Source organism: Macaca fascicularis, chromosome 2 (assembly GCF_037993035.2).
Source record: "Macaca fascicularis isolate 582-1 chromosome 2, T2T-MFA8v1.1".
Taxonomy (NCBI): domain Eukaryota; kingdom Metazoa; phylum Chordata; class Mammalia; order Primates; family Cercopithecidae; genus Macaca; species Macaca fascicularis.
The window spans coordinates 175,409,257-175,432,802 of NC_088376.1; the positions used below are offsets into that span (position 1 = coordinate 175,409,257).

General features: G+C 34.3%; 1 protein-coding gene across 15 annotated transcripts in view; it reads right to left on the minus strand.

The window, feature by feature from the left end:
- BBX (BBX high mobility group box domain containing) overlaps positions 1-23,546 on the minus strand; it is a 271,264-nt gene that overhangs the window by 123,491 nt on the left and 124,227 nt on the right. For 4 of the 15 annotated variants that reach the window (XM_074033531.1, XM_074033525.1, XM_074033528.1 and 1 more), the window contains one exon: positions 14,822-14,938. The exons of 7 other annotated variants lie outside the window; for them this stretch is intronic. The gene's annotated coding sequence lies outside the window, so the exon portion shown is untranslated. Of the gene's footprint in view, positions 1-6,416; positions 6,515-8,573; positions 8,786-14,821; positions 14,939-23,546 lie in introns of those variants that run through there. 4 more of the 15 variants (XM_074033529.1, XM_074033526.1, XM_074033530.1 and 1 more) reach the window with 2 other exon arrangements.

The following is a 23,546-nucleotide window of genomic DNA, read 5'->3' on the forward strand; positions in this document are numbered from 1 at the left end:
ACAATGCCCTACCAAAGCAAAATACCAAAACTTATTTTCTAACTAGCAGGGGACCAATTTTCTATGCTTTCCATATTTTTATAAAATTAAGAATGTAAAATGGTTAGGAAAGCAAGTTTCCCGATGTTACTAATACAGGTTACCAATGTCATGCTATGTTTGAGAACACATCAGGATGTTCCAGAAATGTTTCCTATGATGAGTGGGCAGTATGTCAAAATGACTGGTTAAAATTTTTTCACTTTAAGATTATTTTAAAGTATATGTGAATTCATATATTCATGAACAACCAACCTTCAGAGAAAAAAATAAAACCCTTTCTGTTCCAATTATACCCGCTAGTCAAGAATGCTTCAGGATAACGCTAAACACAATTACAAGATGCCATCTAGTGGATGTTTTTATAAAATTTCTCTGCTTGCTTACATTTCAATCTTGATGAAATGATCTTTTAAAAAGCTATTCTGCATGAAAAAACAGCTATCCCTTACACCACTTCCTCACCAATTACTGGTCTGAGCTGGTGGACAACAACATATTTTAAACACACACAACTCTGACTGGTAATAGTGATTTTAAATCTCAAGTTGAATATCTGCCACTACCACAAAGAATAAGGAACAGCCCAATTATCTCCTAAGTGGTCCAGGACCTATAATGGTTGCACAACACAAGTTAGAAAGGAGATTCAATTTAACATGTTTTTATCATTCACTTCAGATGATGATGATAAAAGATTAGCATCATTATATCAGGACAGTAATTACTGTTACTGCTGCCCTACACTATATGAAAATAAACTTACTGGTTCTAAATAAGCTATGTCTGATATTTCGAAATCAGTGTAGTGTTTCCAGCAAAGCCGTGAAAGCGGTACCACGTCCCTACATGTACACAGCTGTAAAGGCTCTTTTTACTATCAGTGTGGTAGTAACACAAGTTATGATCAATTAAAATGGTATTAATGAAACCAACTGATGTAGCATAAATACATAAGGCAAGATGGAAGACTGATACCCAACCAAATATTTATTTATAGTATTAGACTTTAATAATTCAGATACAATTTATAATTAAACTTAATCAGATGAAATTCATATCTATCTAAATTACCTTAGTTATAGACTCATTGTTTTGTTTTGATCTTTGGAAGCAGATTCTAAAATTTTTTTTAAAAAAATTCTAATTTTCTAGATATTTTCAGATTCCTACATTGTAAAACAGAACTTATCAATTTATTTGTAGGGCATCCTACTGTCTGATAATAAGTTTTTATTTTAAAAAGTTTTCTGTAGCCTGTCATAACTGGCTCCCCTAGGAAAATTCTCCATTTGTCACTGCTATTTCTGGTGTCATATTTAATTTATAGGATAATTTGTTTAAAGAGCTACTCTTCTAAAAATGAAACCCTTCAACACAGACTTGATGGGGACCGCAAATCCAGCCCTTGGAGATCATCTTGTCCGCCAATTTACAGATGTCAAAAAAAAAAAAAAAAAAAAAGACCCACAGGGGTTAAAAGTTAGCTCAAGTTCACCAAACCAATTAGTGGCAGAGTTAAGGTTGGGTCTCTTGACCACAAAATCAGAACTCTTTCCGCTATATCATACTGCCTTTTTCTTCTTGCCCAAAGAGTAACAGAATGTCTCCTTTAAAAGCTTCTTAAGGTACTATAGTGTCATTTTGATCTAAAAGGTCCATGAGGGAACTGCTGCCTAAGTGTATCAGACGCAAACGACGGTATTAAAACTGAGTTCCTCCATGATCATCAGAGAAGAGAGGGGCAAAGCAGCTTCTGTAGAGCAATCCAGATCAGTGGTTTTGACAAGGGGACTGAGAGACAACAGAACAGACTCATCAGTTATTGAAGTGAGAATCTGTGCTGTTTACTAAGAGGGCACAAGGAGCTGCTTCTGCTTCCCATCAGCACAGTCCTTAAGCTGGCTGAGGCTGAGGGAGCAGCATTTCCTCCGCAGGTGCTCAAAACACGATGGCCAATAAACAGAAGTTCACAAACTAACCCTCAGGATTTGAGAAGAAAAGCTCTGATTTCCCTCAAAACTGCCATCTTTTGCCTCTCATCATCTCACAGAGTAAGGATAGATACACTATACATTATTTTAGCTCTGAACCCATTCCAGTCTCCAGGGTCTGAAACTTTAATCTGGATCTTCCTATCAGATTAATGGCAGTTGACACCATTTAACTTTTATGGTATAGTTAAAATGTCCTTTCTGTTATTCTTCTGCGACTTACTTCTTACTATTCATAATCATATTCTGACATGATAAATGCACACATAAGTGGAAGTCTGAAAACCTGGACTCTGTAAGCAGGAACATGTCTTGGCTAAATCACCTAACCTCTCAATATCAGGTTCCCTCTTTCGTATCTGGAGATGGCTGGCCCCTACACTCTAAATTACTCTAAGCCTGTTATTTCTTAAAAACACTCTGCAACAAATTCAACACAATAGAACTTACCAGGCCTTGCCCTAACACTACCTCTTAGCAAAGGCTTTAACAGAAGTCTGAGGAGTGTAGTGATAGGACCAAATCTAAAAGGAGTTCTTTGTAAGATCACATGTGAATTGCTTTTGAGAAAGTCTCTTTAGTCTTACTTTGGCTCCTCTTCTATACAAACTGCTGTGGGAGCCTAAGAAAAGCAGCTTTCAAACGTGCAAGTACACAGATTTGGTACTGCTGCCGCCAGGCTGCAACCACTGCCAGGGGAAAGAAGTGAGTCAAAGCAATTCAACGCATCGCACGCCTCAATGTCTTCCCTTCACTTGGCAATGATACACTGGGATCAGTCATCCAGCTAAACGTCCAGAGTCCCAAAGTCATTACTAGTGCAAGGGTTTCTAGTCTAAAACTTCCAAGGTGATATAAAAGTTTAAAATCAATACAAAGGAGGTCTTTTTATGTTACTGCTAAATGCTAGGAATAATCTGTCAAAAATTAGAAGGGTAGTAAGACAATGACTTAGGAATTCTACAATGTGTGTGTTAGAACCTTCAGACACACCTTTCTGGCTCGAAGGCATTATGGTACTTATTAAAAGAATCGAGAAGAATCAAAAGGCAGTTTTTAGTATTAGTTACATAGTCAGAATTTCCAAAGATATTTACAAGTGTGTTTTTCAGGCTCCTTTGACATGTATTTCTAATTTTTAAGGGACTATAGATGACTTACACATTCTTTTCCCTTGAAAAATGTATCATCAAAAGTATTATTAATGGTTTGGGTCAAATTATATCATATATAAGTTTGGATGCATTTTTTTTTTCTAAAGAGAGTGATTAACTTTACATTTTGTGGCCATACCACTCTGTAAAGAACAGTTCACGTCTGTCCACCACTATAAATAAAATACTTGAAGACTGTCACAAGGACGTGTTGTCAAACTGCTCTATGTGTGTTTTACACGAAACAGGACTTCCAAATGTAGAAAAGGTATGTGTTTAAACATGAAGAAATGTATTTCTAACAGGTGGGCTTCTTCATTTTAAAAACAGTTCTACGGGTAGTATTTTATGGTAATTTTCAAGAGTTTACAGTAGTCAAATGTTATCCAGAATAAGAGAAATTTCTAAGAAAAAATTTGAAATGGGTCCTACTATAATAATTATCTGGTTGTCTCTAATAAGCAGCAATTTATAAAACAGAAAACTTTATTGTAAGGAGGCATACTTTTAATCAGTATTATTTTCATTCTTTGAGAGTCTAGGAATGTTTATCTTTGCCTATGCCCTGAATTTTTCAGGGGAACTATACAACTGTTAAAAAGGAAACAAATAATATGATTCCTGTGAAGGTTTTTTGGGGTAGGCAACAGGTACAGAAGCCGAAATGCTGGGTTTAATCTACATTAAAAAATGTAGATTAAAGCTTTCTTAAAAACAGATTTTAAATGGCTATTAGAAATTGTTGAGCCTTTATTAACATAATAGGAAAACTCACTACCATACCCCAAGAAAAACTCTTTGCCCTAATCAAACAAATCTAATTGTCATTACATCCCATATATGGTTTTGCAACTCCTGAAACCATTTCTACTACAAGGAACGTTTTCTCTGACACTTGATCTCTTTTCTTTATTATCAAAAGTCTGTTATCGTGAAACTCTTGTTAATAACTCTTATTAACTTCATCTAACTTGATTTAGGAATAATCTTCTACTCATTTTGAACTCCTACTTTACTTCATTCAAAATCACAAAATTATGGAAGTCAGAACATACTTCAGAGATTATCCAACTTAACTCCCTTACTGAAAGACAAGAAAATTCAGGACAAAATTAAGAAATTTTCTCAAGGTCCTGGAACTTGTTCAAGATGAAAGAGCTGGGGCCAGTACCAAGTCATTCATGGGGTTAATTTTTCATTTTCATTTATCACTGAGAAAGACTAACAATTCTAAAGCCAACCAAAGTTTATTTAATTTTTAAAAAAGTAAATCGTGACACTCTTCACAAAGGATAAAAATTTTACTTCATTAAAATCTACTTCATTAAAATGACCAACAGTCATTCCACATTCAAAGTAAATGTAGTGAGCACCCACGGCTATGCCAGCCCTTTAAAAACAAAAGGCAAAAGAATATACGAGAACTAAATACTTATTCTAAGATCCTGATATTTCAGCACACTGTACTCCAATGGACTCCACTATTTAATAAAAATATACCCTAGTTTGATACTCTTCCTCTATTCTGGTTGCTTTCTTTTACCATTCCTTCCTTCAGCTTCTAAATAATTCATACCTTATACTTATTAGGAGATGTTATCTTGAAGAACTGGCAATAGTACAACACAGCTTCAAAAATACACACTTTCTACCTGAACTACAAAATGTTTCCAACATAGGTTCTTTTCACGAAATGCCACATTCAACTTATGCTTGAACACTGCAGTCATATTATTCTAGATCCCCTTTAACTCAAAATATCACTTTGTATCACAGGGTTATAAAATAGCCAGGACCTTTCTCCTAATAGGTCAAATCCTCTCAATACTTACTTTGTAGATTGTGATTTGAAGATAAGAACACTTTTTCTCAAATAACCTGCACTAAGAGTTATATAATTAACATAGTTATTTTACACTTGGGGAGCTAAGGTGAAGAGATACTTAAGGTCTCATACAAGTGACTCTAAGACATTTGCTCTAATTCTCAATTTAACAGTCCAGACATAAGATTATGCCTCATTAGAAAGTTATCAAACAGAAGATATCCTTTTCTAATTTGTCTCCAAGTTTCAAATAAAATACACTACATGTGGATATCAAAACTTCTAAAATTCATTTTATCACTGGTTAAAGTTTGGTGTTTAGGACTTTTCTAAACCATGTTGATCTTTCTGTAACTGTCTGAGATAAAGAATCACAAGTAGAGACTTTGAAGATGTAAGATTTTTCAAAAAGGATCTGAGAAAACAGAATCCTAAAACTAGCCTGCATTCGTGTGGTCATTATTCTTGCAGCACGCTAATCCATTATGAATATTTAGTTAAGTCAGAGACTCATCAACACTCTTTTGCTCCCTACATATTTACAGCAACAGTCTCTCAAGGAGGCAATGAGTCTGCAGTATATATGGATCTAATAAAATGTGTGAATTGTTTTATTCTGTTGCACTCAATTTTACAATTCTGAAAAGTCTTTTTGAGATATATTTCTCCATATGTTTCTGGCCTTGTCCATATCATTCTTTGAATTGACTTTCTTCAGTGAACTAAAGCATTCACTTAGTTTCAACAAATAATACACATAAAATTATGATTTTTTTTTCTCAGTTTGTGAATAACATTGAGATGTAGCCCTTGTTAGGTCAATCTTGAAATGAAGATTCAATGTTTTCCTCTGAGGATCAGAAAAATAATTCAAAAGAAATACTGAGCTCTATCACTTAAGCTCTCTTAATAGTCTCAGTGGTGTTTAGGCTTAAATCTCTACAAATTTTAAGATAAAAATACACTACATGTGGATTTCTGATCTTCAAGTTACAGACAGAAGCTCTTATTACAGCAGCCAAAATATAATCTGAATGCTTATTTTGATTTCTTTGCACTACCCAAAATCAAATAACTTTTGTTGGGCAACTGCAGACACTCGGCTGAGTCAATGAACATATTTAAGACAGCTGCTTCTTGTTTGTGAACCCAAAACTATTTTTACTGAAGGAGGCGCAGGTTGTATAATGAAAAAAAAATCAGAATCCTCCAAAAAAGTTTTTAAAAATGCTCAACAGAAAGGATCCATTTAACATGTTTAACGATGAAACAGCAATCTGATCTATGTAAATCTCAGAACACAACTAACAGATATTCCTCAACTAGCCACATTTAAAAAAAATTGTTTTTAGAAAAAAGCGACAAATTATAAAAAGCTAACATCAATTAAAAACAAACACCAACCTCTCAGAATGTCTTGTGCAGGGAGTGCAGAGGTGGAGATGTTGTTGGTGTTGGTAGTGGGCAATTAATTGGGTGTCAGTACCTACTTCTTCAAACATCTGTAAAATAATTATTATTCATTAAAGTGATCCTCTCGTTAAAAAATAAGCTTCCCTCTAGTATTTGTTATTAATCCAGTCAAGTGTATTAAACATTTTTATATTTGTAATACAAATATGAAACTAAAAAGTTTTCTAGCTGTCAATGAATAAAGTAACCTAAACTCTTCTTTTCTAAATATTCCTGTTTATTCTATACTTTTTATTCTTTTTAAATTTTTTATTTTATTTTTTAATTGACATATAACAGCTATACATATTTATGGTGTTGATATTTCAATACATATGGTGTATAGTAATCAGATCAGGGTAATTATCGCATATCCATCATCCTAAACGTTTATCACTTCTCCCTGTTGGGAACACTCAATATCTTCCTTGTAGCTATTTGAAACTATATATTATTGTTAACTACAGTTATTCTACAGTAGTATAACACTAGAACTTATTCCTGCTATTTCGCTGTAATTTTATATCCTTTAACAAATCTCATTTTTATTCTTGAATATTAAGACATTAGTTTCATTTCTTAATATACTAAAATTACTATTTGGTAGAAAATGTATTCTCTTACTGTATGTTTTAAGGTGATATATTAAAAATGTATTAGTGATCTATTTTATTAACTGACATTTTCTCTGAATTTAAAGTGCATTTCCTCAAATGCTGTGAATAAGAAATAGTTAAATCTAATTAGCTAAGTCTAATACATAACATCTGATTCAAACTCCGGTATACTAATATACATGAAAGAATAGATATAAAAATATGTACGAATATAACCCTAATTGGGATCCATTTCATAATTTCTAATAAAGTAATATTTTGGAAATAAGAACTAAAAAGTTTATCTGTTTTCCATTTCCATGCTCATGAAATCAGAGCAGGGGTGTTAAAAGGTTTGGTGACTTGGCAGTCAGGCCTGGCTATGAATTTTGACTACTAGTAGTTATCTAACCTAAGGACCTCTGTTCATTAATCTGTAAAAGTAGACTAGGGCCTACTTCACAGGATGGTTACAACAGAAACAGACAATAAATGTGAAAAATCCCTTTTAGAGTACCTCATATATGCTGCCTTGTATACATACTGTTAAAAATGCACATTTCCTTCCCTCTTCAAATCCTTTGGCACCACTTCAACCCAAGAGATAACTATAGCAGTTCCTAAGTGATCATTTCCATTCAAACTAATCTGTACCAGATTTACTTAGAATCATGCTTTGAGGTTTTCACTCCGTGAAATCAAACCCTTCAGTGGCCCTTTATGGTCTACTCCTAGAATTTAATTCCTTAGCTTGGTATTCTGCATCTTTTTTGTGCCCCTTCCCACTTCACTCCCCACCCACATATTCAAAACCTGGCCTCAAACTTCCTTTGCCTTTTACTATATTCTAGAAGATTTACTCAAGGCTCAGCTCCCTGCAATGGAGTGCTTTTTTGCCTCTTATCATTTGTCCAGAGATCCCTTATTTAAAACGGCCCTTCTCTCTTCCTCTTGATGCAAGTCAAATATGATCCTAAGCAAAATAACATCTTCTTCCTCTAGATTCTTAACTTTCTACAGCATGAGCCATAAACTGCCTTGTGACACTATTCTATTATTATCTCAAATGATAATTTTAAATCTGTGACTCAGCCTCTTATTGTACCTCTACTTCAGAAACATTCACATCACCATCATCATCATCATCATCATCGCTAGCCTCTTAATTATAGGCAAGGAGTCTTAAAGTTCCCATTGAAGACCGTAGATTTAAATCTGTGAAGTTAACATCCTCCATGGTTCATCCTTAACTTTAACCTCTGAATGTGGGAGGGGGATGGGAAAAAGTAGGTGTCTCCCTTATTTGTCTTTGAAGTTGCCATAATAGCATAAATCAAGAAAAAGGAGAACACAGTCCCATCATGATTTTGTCAACCATAGTAAGTACAAAAAATAAGAGCCAGAACCTTTGCGTGAAAACTGTCTTGGAAGCCTTTTAAATGCAAATAATTTCAAACAAATCAACAAAAGTCTCCGGCACATTTTTTAAAGATTGAAAGAAAAGGAAACGTACTCAAATAAATCCTTGATTAAGCTCCAATGAGTGCAGAAGAAAGGCTGTCTCCATGAGCTTTAATTTTGAAGGAACAGCTGACTGGATGACTCCATTCAGTGAAAATCAGACCCACTCCTGCCTTGGCACTGAGCTCTATTAGTTCTCTGACTCAGAGTTCCAGAGCACGAACTTTCCTAGGTCCAGAGTGGTTCTTAGCAGGTAGCTGGTTACTAAGGGATGAAAACACAAGCCCCATGTTTACTGGGCAGCTCCGGGCTCATAGAAATAACACTGCCATCAACCTGATTATAACAAACACACATCTATATGTGCTGTGTAGGGGTTAAGTAACAGGAAATAACTATAAATGGATGAAAACGGCAGCCAAGACTCCTCTAAGCTCAAAACAGACCTTAACATAAGTGCAATAATGTCATCATTCAAATGAGACACAGTGCTTGGCTAGCACAAGAAAAAGGAGTAGTGTCCACTGGCTAAGCACAAAAGAAGCTCACAGATTCTGAGTAAGATTTGCTGGGAGAAAACAGTTTGGCACGTGCATAGAAGAAGAAAACCATATTTAGAAAATCTTCAACAACATAATATGTAGGTGAGCTTCCTAGAAAGGTCCCAATTCCTCAAAATAAGTATTAATATTAAAGTGCAGCTGCTCTACTTTCTGTTCCATTGTTTTTACAGAAACAATCAGCGATTTATTTTTCAGATTTAATAAAACCTAGTCAGGCTTTTGGAAATGTAAATTTTTATAGCTAAGATAAATAAATGGTAATACACTAGAAAACATTCAAGAAAACAGATTCATTGCTCCCTTCTTTTTCATCAAAATTACAGATCCATTTAAATATTTTACTTTTTAAATTTCAAATACAAACTACAAGACAAAATGAATATTGTTATTCAAGCAAGACCTAAATCTGAATGAAACTATTCAAAACTATTTTAATAAAATACTTTCTAATAATATAGATAAATCTATTTTTAGAATACTTCCTTGAATAATTACATAAACCTCAACATTGAGCTTACTTTTATATTTATTACCAACTTTACTGTATAATAGACATGCTATAAGAGTAAAATATATGTAGTTCAAAATTTATTCTTAATTTAGCATTTATAAAACCTTTTCCAAATTAAGCCCATCCAATGCAGAATCTATTATAAATGCATTTCCTAGCATCCTCAGAAAGAAAATTTTATATCACATATTTATAAATTTTTCTACTGTATTGAAGGATGGTCCAACTTATTTTATTAATAATAGTTTATTTTTAATATTCATTGCAACTTAAATCATTAGAGAATATATGGCTTTCAGAAGACAAGACATTAAATCAAAATGAGAATACTAAATGAGTGTGGTAGGTTTTATGAAGCACTTTCAAGCCTGTCTAAATTAATAAAATACTAAGTGAATTAATACTACAAAAGAAACTTTTATCACTGATAATATAAAATATTAATGTGAATACTTAACAGGTCAAGACTTTTACATTAATCAAAGACACATTATAATAATAGTTAGAATGAACATTCTCCAATCAGTACAGTTTTCATGTGAGGTAATTTCTCCCATTTTTTCCCTGATAAGCATAACAGAATGTTTCTCTCCTTGAATTCCTGAGAAACAAAAAGTAATCTGTTCTTCTTGAGATAGGGTGGTATTAACTGCTTCTCCGAACAGAACATTTGGTATAATACGTTTCCTTAAGAGTTTTGTCAAGTAAGCAGTTAGTTAGGAGGGGTGAATTCTCACAGATAGTCTGGCTTCTTGTGCCTCATGGCTGGATAGCCCAGTGAATCTTGGGTGTTTTATGTGTTTGGAGGCTGAGGGTAGCAGGTTAACAGCTAGGCTTTCAATAACAAATAATTTGACATTTTAAAAACTCACAATTTTTAAGCTTCCAAATTTGAATCAGAATTCAGTTAGTGTTATTAAAAATAAATCCTTCACTAAAAAAGTTTCCCCCTTTTTCCTTCTTTTTTAGTTGTAAAAGTTTTCTCCTGCTTTCTCATCTTACACTAAAAGTTGCAAGACTTAAATGGAATCTTCAAAACCAGATCTATAACATCATGAGAGAAACATGTCCACTGGCTAAGCACAACAGAAATGTACACAGTTTGTATTGCTGAATAAAGGTCAGGAAGAGTCTATACTTGACCTTGGTTAAAGACCAAATACAAAGCTCACCAGTCACCCGCTCACCCTCAGGAGTGATTGGGCCGTGGTTACAATCTACAGAGAATTCAAAGGAAGCTGGTTCCCCGTCCCACTGTAGCATGATTTCTGGCATCTTTTGCCTTTGGTGCAGAGTTCAAAAGTACTCAAGATGAATCCAGGGCCAGTAACACATTGACGAAATATTAGTCATGTGAGAATCTGGAGTCAAATAACTCCTTGAAAGTGGTTTAGCGATTCCCTGCAATAGTAATGGAAAGACTACATGAAGGTAGCAAGGAAAGAAGTCAGGCTCTCACTCACCATTCACCTGGAGTTGAGGCGTCCCAAGCAGAGGAACCACAACAGAAAGGAAAAAACAACTTGCCTTCAGCACCAGATACAGACAGACTCACTGACTTCAAGGAAAAGCCCAACAGAAAGAACCAATACTGACTCAAAGATGGTAACCAGAGTGTGAGAAAAGACATGGGGTTATGCTGTATAGCAAATAACAAAGGTTAGGATGAGTTGCCCTGGGCATGGCTGTAGGGTTGAGGGAAAAGAAGAAGGAGCAAGGCGGCAGAAATCAAGCATTAGCATTGAACAATGCCTGGGTTGCCTGATAAATGAAATCGGGAAGCCAAAGGCATTTTTTATACTAGAACAAATCAACCCTAAAGAACAAAGAGAGGAAGAGAAGTTCAATGTATGCCCCCATTTGCTGGGTTATGAGACAATAACTGGCAGGTTGCTGTGACACAGTTATGGGCCTAAAGCCCAGTAAGGCAGATAGATTCAGACCCTGGTAGTGGTGCCCAGACAAATAGTGACAAAGTGTTTTTCATTTCAATTAGAAGATAGAATACAAAATTGTGGTGTCAAAAGGAATCTTACAGATCACTGGTCTAACACTCTAATTTTTCAAAAAAAAAGTAAAGTAAAGCTCAAGAAGAAATGACTGGCTATGGTTTAACAAAGCTACTTACTAGCAAAACTATTTACAGTACTCATGATTTTGGCCTAGTGCTTTTAGGGAAATTATTGTAGCTAAGCAGGGGAAAGGCATTTCAGTGCTGACTGCATTTACATCTTTCCTTTCTACATTCAATAAATATCCATTGAATAAGTACCAGGAAATAGGATAGATCCTGGTATATTTCCTGGGAAACTGCAGAAGATATGTGTAGTAGTGACAGCAAGCTTGACAAAAGACAAAATATTGAGATTAGTCAACTAAAATTCTAAAACACGAAGTACCCGTTACAAGATTAGGAGGAATTTTTGGTATTAAAATTGGAACAGTGTGTACAAATATCAGATACCAAAAGAATCACTGGCTAACGAAAACAAAAGAGGGTGAATGACAGAAAAGGGGACGTGAGTTATTTACTCAAGTTTTTGGAACTGTTGCAATACAGAACAAAACATGGGTTGATCAAGGCTCTGCAGCTTGCAAATAGTCCTCCGTGGGTCACTCTTTCTCTATCTGAACAAGAATTAGGGGGAAAAGAAAAGAAATGTACATTCTCTGCAAAAACTGTTTCTTAGAAGTCAGAAAAAGTTGACAGTTTTCATTTATCGCAAGAGAACATTTATTCTTATGATAAGGTTTTCTGGAGGCAAAACATTTAGTAAGCACACAGATCCAGCTATTTCAGGATGTCTAGATTTAAATGAGTTTGAGAAAAGGTATGAGTGACAATTTGGGAAACAGAAAAATAAAAGCAGCTTCCACAAAGAGTAAAACTAACTTTTAAAAAATGAGGGTCATCAGGGTTTTTGTTAAAATGTTTACAGGCAAACTCAAAAATCTTTTCCATTTTTAAACTTCTGCTTGGATATAGTCATATTCATGCAAAGTATCATTCATAAAGATATGGTGAATATATCAAACAAAAAGCTAGTAATTTTAAAGAACTATAGGAGCCAGAGAGAGAGAATACTTACATTCTGTTAGTAGGAGTATAAAATGTAATAAGTTCTATGGAAATCCACGTGGCATTATCTTGTGGAATTTCAGGTTTGGCGTACCCTATCACCTAACAGTTCAGCTCCTGAACATATATCCTGAAGAAATAATATGTACATAAAGAGGGCATATACAGGACTCAACAACTTTTCCTCTGCTGCTTTATTTCTAATGACAAAAAGAAAAAAGAAAAGAAAAGAAAAAAGAAAAGAAAAGAAAGACAGCTTAAATAGCCATTAAAAGAAAGTAAATAAATTGCAGTATTTTCATACAATAAAAGATTATACATATATGATGATAAATGAATTACAAAGACAAGCAGGAATGAGTCATAAATATGATGTTGAGCAGGAAAAATAGTTGTTGCAGAAGAAAACATGTAGTATTATTTATATAAAATTTTAAAACAAGCAAAATTTAATGTAGGGGGTACATAAGTATGAGAAAAATGACAAAGAAAAACACAGAAGTAATAAACTCAACATTAAGGATTGTGGTGAGGGGGTAAAGAGAGGCAATGGAATCTGGGTGGGGCACACAGTGGGCTACAAAGAAACTGGTAATGTTCTATTCTCAAACTAGTGGTAGGTTCTCAGTTATTCGTGTTAATGCTATTCTTTGTGCCTTACCTACATAGTATAAGTATTTTTGTGTAGGGTAGCAAAAAGAAATTATCATAGTTTAGATTCATCCTGATTCTAAAGATACGACTGCAGAATTATAAACACAGATAATGGTAGAGAAGGTAGCATAATAGGGTGCTGACTATAGCCACAAACTTATTTCTCAAGTTAATAAATTTTTTTGTTTAAAGGCACATATTCAGCTTGCACACCATAGGGACATACAGAGAGTCTAATTCACCATTTCTAATACGTAATTCAGTATTGTGACATTATACCTGTTATCATTGTGAAACTCAGTTTTCTAATATGTTTTATTAGAAGGTATAAAGGGGTCATTAATATCCATGCACAATAAATATTCTTGTATCTATAGCATTTTCTGTATATACAAACATTCTTGTATAGATAGCATTCTTACTTTTAAAAAGTTCTCAGAAATAACATTATATTTACTTAACAAACTATTTTAAAGGTATTTTTAAGTATTCGCAAGTAGCAAGTACCTAGCATGTACTCAGGACTCCGTAAAATTATCTCTTAATTCACATCACTCTTTGAGGTGAATATTTCCAGCGTTAGTTTACACATGTGGAAATTGAGATTCAGCACTGTGAAGTAGACTGCCCAACGTTTAAAAGCTAGCATAGTTGGGATTCAAATGATATCCAACTCTGATACCCAAATGTGAAAACCACGCATCTACTAGGTAGGACTGTCTAAAACTACAACAGCGAAAATAAATTTCTAATGCAAAAAACAAAACAAAACAAAACAAAACAAAACAAAAAACCCAGACTTGTTCTATTTCAGCTTACTATTTCAGTTTATGTTATTTAGAATGCATCCCTGAATCATGTTCTAATGGTCTGTATCAATTTTATGTCATAGTACTTCTTTATTACTTCATATAATCACAATTTACACTTAAACCCTATAAATTCTAAAACTGGCAGCGGATCCCAATTATGTTTATGGAAAGTCTCAACTTGGCTGTACTTCTTTTCATAACTGGAATTTCTCTAAGACTGGAAGTAAAGTTAGCTGTTGGTAGGCTGAAACTTAGCACTTTCATTTCATTATCCCCCACTGTCAGGGATTCACTCATAGGGAAGCAAAAAGGCTTGCCAAGCCCCACAGAAATTACTCACTTCCACTCTCTTTTTCCTCATCTCTCTTCCAAATGTACTTCAAAACCTAATTTTAAACTCATGCAGGAAATCTGATTAATATCACTTGGCTTTCTCTACTCCATTAACCCTAGGACCCGTCAGCACACATAAAATACAATTCGTTTATATGATTATTTGTCAGCTTTTTAATTTGTCATTGTTGTTTTCATTTGCATGTTTGTCTAGCCTGCAAGAACCACTGACAAGAGTTTACAAATTTATTTCTTCTGTCCTGTGTCCTAACAAATTCTTCTTCCTCAAAAGGACCACCGACTATGCTGCGTGAACAGTAGTCACTTAACAAATGCTGAATGACTTACTACAGTGGAACAATTCGCCTCTGGTATTTCTCAATATCCCAGTGAATCCTCCACATCTATAACATGCTGGAGATGATACCAGGTACTGCTAGAGGCTTGGGGTCTTCCTGAGGGTGCCTGGGACAAGAAAAACACAGAAAGAGACCAGAGACAGTCAGGAGAAACACAGAGAGAGGAAACATGGAAATAAACAGAGGACAGAAATAAAGAGCTGAGAGGAGCAAAAGAGTCAGAAGTTAACGGAGAGATTAAGCAGCCAGAGAAATCAGACAGGAGGAAGTTGGCAATCTGAACTTGGGTTTTGGTTTTGAAACCACATTTTTGGTACTATTTACTCATGTAATATGTGCCCTCATGTTACTAAATCTGTGATACAGTCAACCATTTTGAAGTTATTGCCATGGTTTTTCTGAGCTTGTAACTTTACCCATTAAAATTCATCTTCACAGGGTTTCATCTTTGGAGATACATCTACACACACAATCCTCCAAACAACCCAGCTGTAAATAAGGAAGTATTTTTTCCAGTTTAGAAAATGAAGGTCAGAGAGGTAATGTGACTTGCCCAAGACACAAGCAAATAAATGATAATCGAGGCCCCCAAATTTTCTGATTCCAAAATCCACTGCTTTTTCTGATATCCTATGTAGTCCCTAGTAGAATATTATAGAAATCCAAACTGGTTTTGTAAAATAAAATTCAAATAAACATAATTAAGGACAAAATTTTTCTACTTTATGGGACATTGAATTACTCAGGCTACTCATTAGGGTATTTTTAAGATATACCAGAAAAAAATAAATCTGAATAAAAATATCGGAATGATAAAAAATTTAGAACAGAAATGAAATTAAGTGAACAGTCACTTGACAAAAATTTTTTAAAAGGGTTAGAGTTAGTTTATTTGCTTCTACAACTTTGTAATTTCAGTCTTAATGATTCAACACATTTCAGCTGACTGGAAAGATAAAGCAATGTTCTGCATTTCAATGAATTCTTAGAGCTAAGTACTAGTAAAGAACTGGTGCTCAAAACTACTTGTTCTCTCTTACAATGTCTCACCTAAAGTCTACACTGCAATCCAATTTCAGGGTACTTCATAGGGTAGAAATTATGAAATGTATTGCTCTTTGTATGCATGAGTATTTTCTTTTGAGGGGCACTTACACTCTTCTAAATAATCATGCCCTTTTAGTAACATTCAATTGAATTGCCAGAAAAGCTCCTTTGATAAAAGTATAAGCAGGTTATTGGATTTTACAGCAAAATAAGGCAATAAGAACACAAAGAAATTTCTATTCAACTGTGTATCAATATATTTTCCATCATGTTCAGCATTTTTTAAACCAGAAATTTTCAAATAAGGCCTAAAGTATAGTACTGTTCTGCCCTCTAGTGACTGGCTAGGTTTTGTGAGCTACATGCAATTTTTTTTAATGCTTTTTGCACAATACTTACAATTAAAAAAAAAATTACATGATGGCTTCTTTTTCATCATTTAAGAAGTGAACAAAAAGTACTGGTCAACTTTTAGGATATGAGTGGTATGAACACAATGCAGGAAAGATACTAAAGTTGAATAATTTCTTTTCATCAGGCCACCCAAGTATTGCAAACCAGAAAAAAGTCTTAATATAAACTGTTCCAATACTTAAATCTTCATGCAATTTATTTGGAAAAGTCAAATAATTCCGTTACAAATTTCTTTATTAAAAACCTTATACATTTCTTAACTTATAAATTCCAAATTAGTCAATTATATTATTTCAGAGTCTGAGATATCAAGATGAATGATACTATATATATCACACACAGATGAACAATTTTCTACTAATTATAAAAGAGCAAAAATGCTTAATACAAAGCTATACTGAACATAATTTACCGTTAATTGCTCAAGTGGTACTTGAGGATTTTCCTGAACCTCAGTGTCGTCATTAGAAAACTCACTATCACTTCACTGATATGTGTGGAAACATTAATCAAGGATGCCAGTTAAGACAGAGCTATTACATAGAGATTCACCCTACTACTTCAACGAAGGGAATCTGTCATATTATGCATCCCTCTTAATTTCTCCTGCCATAAACCTCTTGCTAGGAACTGATGCGTTGCTAGAACAGCATTTCTACTCTCACTAAACCCAGGGTACCACTTCTGTGTCTACACACTTACATTAAAAATAAACAGTGCATTCATGCACACGAATGTAAAAGGACACCCAAACATGTGAGGATAATCTACAGACAGTGTGGTGGTGTGGTTAGGAGCACAAACCCTGCAGCCAGACAGCCTGAGTTTGAATTCCAGCTTTGCCACTTACTAGCAGCGTAACCTTGGGCAGATAATTTCACCTCTCTGTTCTTTCAGTTTCCTCATCTAAAAAATGAGAAGAAAAAGAGGCACCTACCAGTAGTAATAGGTTGTATCTTGATAGGTATTTGGGTTACGCAGGTATATGCATTTCCCAAAATTCAGAAAATGTATTTTTAAGATATGTGCATGCAACTGAATGTAGACTTACATCAAAAAAATTATACATAAATATTGAACTCGTTAATATAGATATTACACAATATAAACGCTGAAGCATTTAGGGAGGTGTAGTGACATCTATATTTTCAGATGCCTCAAAAATTAAGTTGGATTGATGAGGGATAGAGAGATGGACAGATGATAGATATGTAATAAAATAAATATAATAAAATGTTAATGGCCAAATCTAGGTGGCGAGTATGAGAGTTTCACAATAAAATGTTGGGGGAAAATATGCCTACCTCTCATCAGACTGATGTGAAGATTAAATATATATATAATAGTATTAAATATAAAGAAGAATGACTGACTTAATAATGGCATCTGGCAATATGTTTATTTAAACAAATGAAAAGTAGTGATCTATTCTTTCCAAGTTGGTAGAAAAGGGAGGAAGGTAATAAGGCACTGAGTTCCCAAACTGGGGTCAGTAGTTGCCATCAAAGGTGTTACAGGTCAAATTTCAGACCCATCATAAAACTGCATAGACTATATAAAGAATATAGTCTTTGAAAGTAACAATGAGCTGGATTTGAATCTCAGGTCTGTTTTTAACAAGTCAAGAAGCTCAGACAAGCTATTTATATGCTCTGAGACTCAGTTCTCTCTTGTATGAGATAGGAATAATGACACCTACATTTAAGGCTCCCTGTGAAGACAAGGAAGAAAAATACACACACAAACACACACACACACACACACACACACACGGAAATGAGCACACAAAAGACAAATAACAGCTGTAGTTTTTAATTATTATAATCATCATTACTACCTAGGGAAAGTCTTAGTTTATTTTTACCCCCATTCTCTGAAGATGAAAACCAAAGTGGCTATGCATCTGGTTCTTAGACCGGAAACAGCAAATGCAGTTGGCCCAAATACTCTGAAGGGCTTTCTAAAGGATCTTTATTAAAAGAGTAGGCCTTATTTTAAGTTTCACTAAGTGTGAAAGAAGAGCTGACAATGACAGGAAATTCATTATTCATTTCTCTGTAATGCCAATTATAATAAATATAAGACTTATGAGTAAGGCATTTGAAAGTATGTTTGCTGATGGCATTTTAAAGAAAATCACTTCAGTGCATTTGAGGAAATGATATTAATACCTGGATGAGCTTTGATTTAAAATAGTCTAAGGTAACATATTTAAAGAATATTACAACTACATTTACAGAAGATGAGTTTTATGCTCTGAGGGAGAGGATTTGAAAATCATTATGGATTACTCAAATGAAGACAGTGACTCAACACATAGTTTCAGCTAAAAAGAAAATCAAGAACTTGGCACTCAAAGAAGGAATATTGGAAAGATTACATAACATGGCTACTTCATTGACTGCTGTATAAAAACTGCTTTCTCCAAAGGTTATTCACCCCTGGATTACTTAACTCAAGGAACTTTTTTCAGGCATTTAGATATCTCTAAATTTTCAATACTGTCAATCTTGAAAGTCTTCCCCATCTTGCACAGCACTATTCTGCTTTTCCCATCACAGATCTGATAGAATTTCTTTCCTTTAGACTTCCCTTAACAAAGAATGGATATTTTCAACAGTTCCACTTTAGGCATATTATCTTTCACCAACTTTCAAAGTTTCAGCTCTTACCTCACTCTTCTATTGAACCTGTCTTCAGCCTGAATCTCTACCAAACCTCATCTCAAATTTATAACTACATCCTAAATATAATGCCATGGATATCCTCTGTGTTTCGAATCCAATCCATCCCAAACTTCACCTCCCCCTCCCACAAATCAGTAATACTAGCAGCTCCTTACTTCTGATGGCAATATTAGCACTCTTGTGAACATCCACAATTAAATTAAAAACCTATCTTTGACTTTCTTTTAAATACCCTCCATTTGCTCCTTCCCTCTCTGTCCCTCTACATCCCCAAAACGAGTTCAGTCTATTGTCAAGTTCTATAGATTAATGGTTTCTAAATTGGTTCAGGTGATAGATACTTAGAATTCATAATTCAAGAAACACAGTGAAAGCTAAATTTACAATAACTAAACACACAAAACAGAGGCTAAATAGTAGTAGGAATCAAGTGTTTTAGAAAATTGTCATTGAAGGAATCCTTAAAACTGAGTATCCATTAACTTTTGCCCTGTGAATGGGAAAGACTAGTTCTGTAACTTGGAATACTTCAGTCTAAAATATTTCAAGATCCAGAGTATAACCTTCTTAATGTCTCTCATTATAGCCCCATTTACACCTGTCAACACACTACCAGAAGAATGAATGTTTTCTTACCTATGATAATACTAAAGCCCCCTAAACCAGTCTTTCCAATGTCTACCTTTTTCCCTTCTGTTCCATCTCATTTGTATCAATTGTTCACAAGTTTTCAGTGGCCCATCTGCCTTTTGGGGGGAAGGAAACTCACCTTAGCATTCAAGACCCTCTTTACATCTCTGCTTTCACACCAAAGTTTCCCACTGTAGCTTTACATATATCCCATCCCACTGGCCCAAGTAGTCTATTCACCCTTCCACACTTCTGTTATTTCCTCCTCTTTGTGAAGTCTTCCCTGATATCCTTAAGTGGGATTTAAGGTCTTCCTCAGAACTAGAAGTTTATTTGTGTATCTCCCTCTTTTGTGCCTGGACTTTGCCTTATATTACCACATTCTGATCCTGGCAGTGTGTAACGCACTGCCTTGCACGTGATAATTAGTAAGTATTTGTTAGCTATACAGAAGAATAGAAAATACATTATTTATCTTTAAAGAAAACATTTTTCCAGTGAGATTACTACAGGTAGCTCAGGTTCTAAAAAGAAACAGAACAGAGCGGGAGAAAGATTAAAGAGGGATAATGATCCAGAGCACAAACTCTCACAAGCAGTCTGGAAAGGTTTCGATTTCTCAATATATAGTAATAATTTTAAAAGTATACAATTAAGGTCTATAAAATCCATGGTGGTTATGGTTTGGATGTTTACATACTCAACAAGGAAAAGGCAAAATTGCTATAAAAAAACCACAAACACCTAACACATATACAATAAATAAGAAGCAACTTTTAGAAGGAACCAAGGTATTTCATAGAGGGTACTAAACTACCTTGAAAACAAGTTTAGATATATTGATTATTGAGAGATATTCAAAATTAATACAAAATAGCTATTGATACATGGGACAGAGACCAAATTGTATTGATTTTTATGCTTATGTGCATGAAAATTATTAGAAAATAAATACTTTCACAGAACATTTCTGAAGATAGAGAAAAAATTTTTTTCTCTTGGACCAATTAATTATGAAATGTTAAACCACTAACTTGAAATAAAGGAAAATTTTGCATCTCTTTAGAAGTTTATGAATTAAATAACAGAATAAGGTCATAGTTGAATGAACTATTTAAATTTTTTAAATATTTATATAATTATCAGTGTGTAATATTTTTAAAAAATAGCACTCAGCAGGACATGGTGGCTCACGTCTGTAATCCCAGCACTTTGGAATCTAAGGAAGGAGGATCACTGAGGTAGGAGGATCACTTGCAGCCAAGACCAGCCTGGGCAACATAGTAAGAAGAACCCATCTCTACAAAAAATAAATTTAAGGAAACTTAGCCAGGTGTGGTGGCACATGCCTGGAGTCCTGCCTATTTGGGAGGTTAAGGCAGGACGATCACGTGAGCCTGGTAGTTCAAGGCTGTAGTGAGCTCTGATGAAACTACTGCACTCCAGCATGGGCAACAGAACGAGCCCTTATCTCTAAAAAAAAAAAATTAATTATCATACTTTAAATTCCCATACTTAGTGAATTCTCATTAAGAATCGTACTATATCTCCTTGTTTTGTTCAAATAATTATAGTCTTTGAAAAAAATCATCTAGACTATATAAATCTGTTCTTATGCTTAAAAAATTTATATGGTTTGGGCTGATAATCTTGTTAATACTAATAGCAGGTAGCAATAATATTCTTAACTATAATCCACTGAATGACAAATGACTTATTTCCTAGTATTTTCATATGTTTGGGCTTTACTAAAATTGCAAAATTGCAGGAGGTACAATTCAAATAAAATCAAACTTCTATCACTTACAATTGTACAGAAAATATTTTAAGAAATCCAACAATAAGAGTAAATGTTAATTTATTCTTTCCTAATGAAATCATCAGGAAAGCAAGTCCATCTTGTATTCAATAAAGATTTTCCCAACATAGTAAAAATGTACAGTTTGAAGCCGGACCATTTCTCTTGTTGTGAATGGAGATAGTAATAAACATGAAATTAAATTTCAAGAAGCAGTTAAGAAGTAAAACAAGTTATAGATCATTTTTTTACTTACTGTCCATTTTAAGAACACATTTCCTTAATAGTCCCTGCCATATGCTGGGTTGACATTATACCCTCTAGTACTTTTAATCCTCTAACAACTTTACATGGCAGGTATTTGCCCCATTTCACAGAAAGCTAAGTAACTTTACCACATCCCAGTTACGGTAAACAGCCGAGTTAGTGTAGTCTTGGGTCTATCTGACTCCACAGCCCATGTTTCTAAGAGATCACTCTACAGTTAAAAACAATCAAACAAAAAAAAAACAAAAACAAAACAACCACTTTTTTTTAAGTGATCCATTTAGATTTGTCTCCCATAAGGAAACTCTTAAGTTTCTGCCTATCCATATTAATATCTGGGAATCAATAGTGAGCATTTTGCAGCTGACAATCTAGAGGTAGGAATCAAGATCTTTGTAAGTATTCAAAAGTAAAAGTTCTAAAATATTTTTTCATGGCGCATAATAAACTCCAATGTATAAAATATTCTATTATAGCAGAAAGCCGGTAAAAAAAAAAATCTATAATTTTGCTGATTAGGGAAAAACTCATAAAAAGAGACATGATTGAAACACTTCTACTATCAATAAGATATAATAGCCTTATTAGAAAGATGTATCTTTTGTTCTCTAAAAAGTGAAACTCTAGGTGAATAATAAAGATAGGCAACTCCCAGCATTTTAACAGGAACTAAACCTTCAAAACTGAAAACTTTATGATTTATTTAAATGTTCACTTCACCAAATGAATTGAAAGATGATCTGTATGCTTCTGTCCTTCCAAATGGCCTGACAAAATGATTGTTATAAAAAGAGGTTTGGTATTTAAGGGGATTGACAATAGCTGCTGACTTCAAATTTTTCTTTATTGACTTTTATAATACACCCATTTAATGATCTGGTAACTCTAACAATGCTGAAAACATAGTGGTATTCAAAAACTCTGTTGAGGGCATGGATGGAGTTTCATGTCCATCCAGGTGCTGCCTTCACGGACAGGAGGGTATATGCTACTCTGCATGTGGATACACTTCACATTTGATAGGTTTTACTTTTCTCTCATTTGGCAATTCTTCAGTATAACTATTGTGACACAATGTATTAGGACAGTGCTCACCACATAAACAGTAGGTAGCTAAGCCCTCTTTAGAAGCCAGTTCCCCCACATCTGGCTGGCTCTCTCAGAAACCTGTGCACTCTAAGTGCCTATGGTAATGTTTAATATCCTAAAACGGAGCATTTCCGCCATAAGGAGACACTTGGTAATAAACTGCTTTATAGTAAATGTTAAGAACACTGAAATAATTAGATAACTCATCTGTTTTATATGAACAGTAATACAGCCACAGTAGAGGCAGAACAACTGCAAATTAAGCAGGTTATACAAGATAATGCAAAATAAACACAATATTCTTGTCTATCAACTTCACAGATCAATTTGAATACAGCAATATCCTACAAATACCTGCCAGAACAAAACACTCAAATGTTGACTTTAGTCAACCTTTCTGGTACACATTAACTGAAGCCAGGTATCACACTGCATCTCTTAAAGCCCAACATGAACCAAAGTGCCTGCCCTAAATCTCACAACCTTCACATGTACTCTACTCACAGGGTCGCTGATGAAGGGTTGGAAAAAAAGAAAGAAGGCAGGTAAGGAGACAGGACAATAATTAAATATATCTATCAGACTTAGGCTGAGCAGAAGTTGCTGGCATTATTTCAAATACAGAATTTTTTTTTTCCTATTTACCAAAATCTTAAGTATATGCCATTTCCCTGTTTGCACTCTCAACGGATTCACAAAGTAAAAGAATATTGCGTTACAAAATGTGAATTGGCTTGATACAGTAAACAGAAACAGGTATAACCCAAAAGAGTAATTATCTT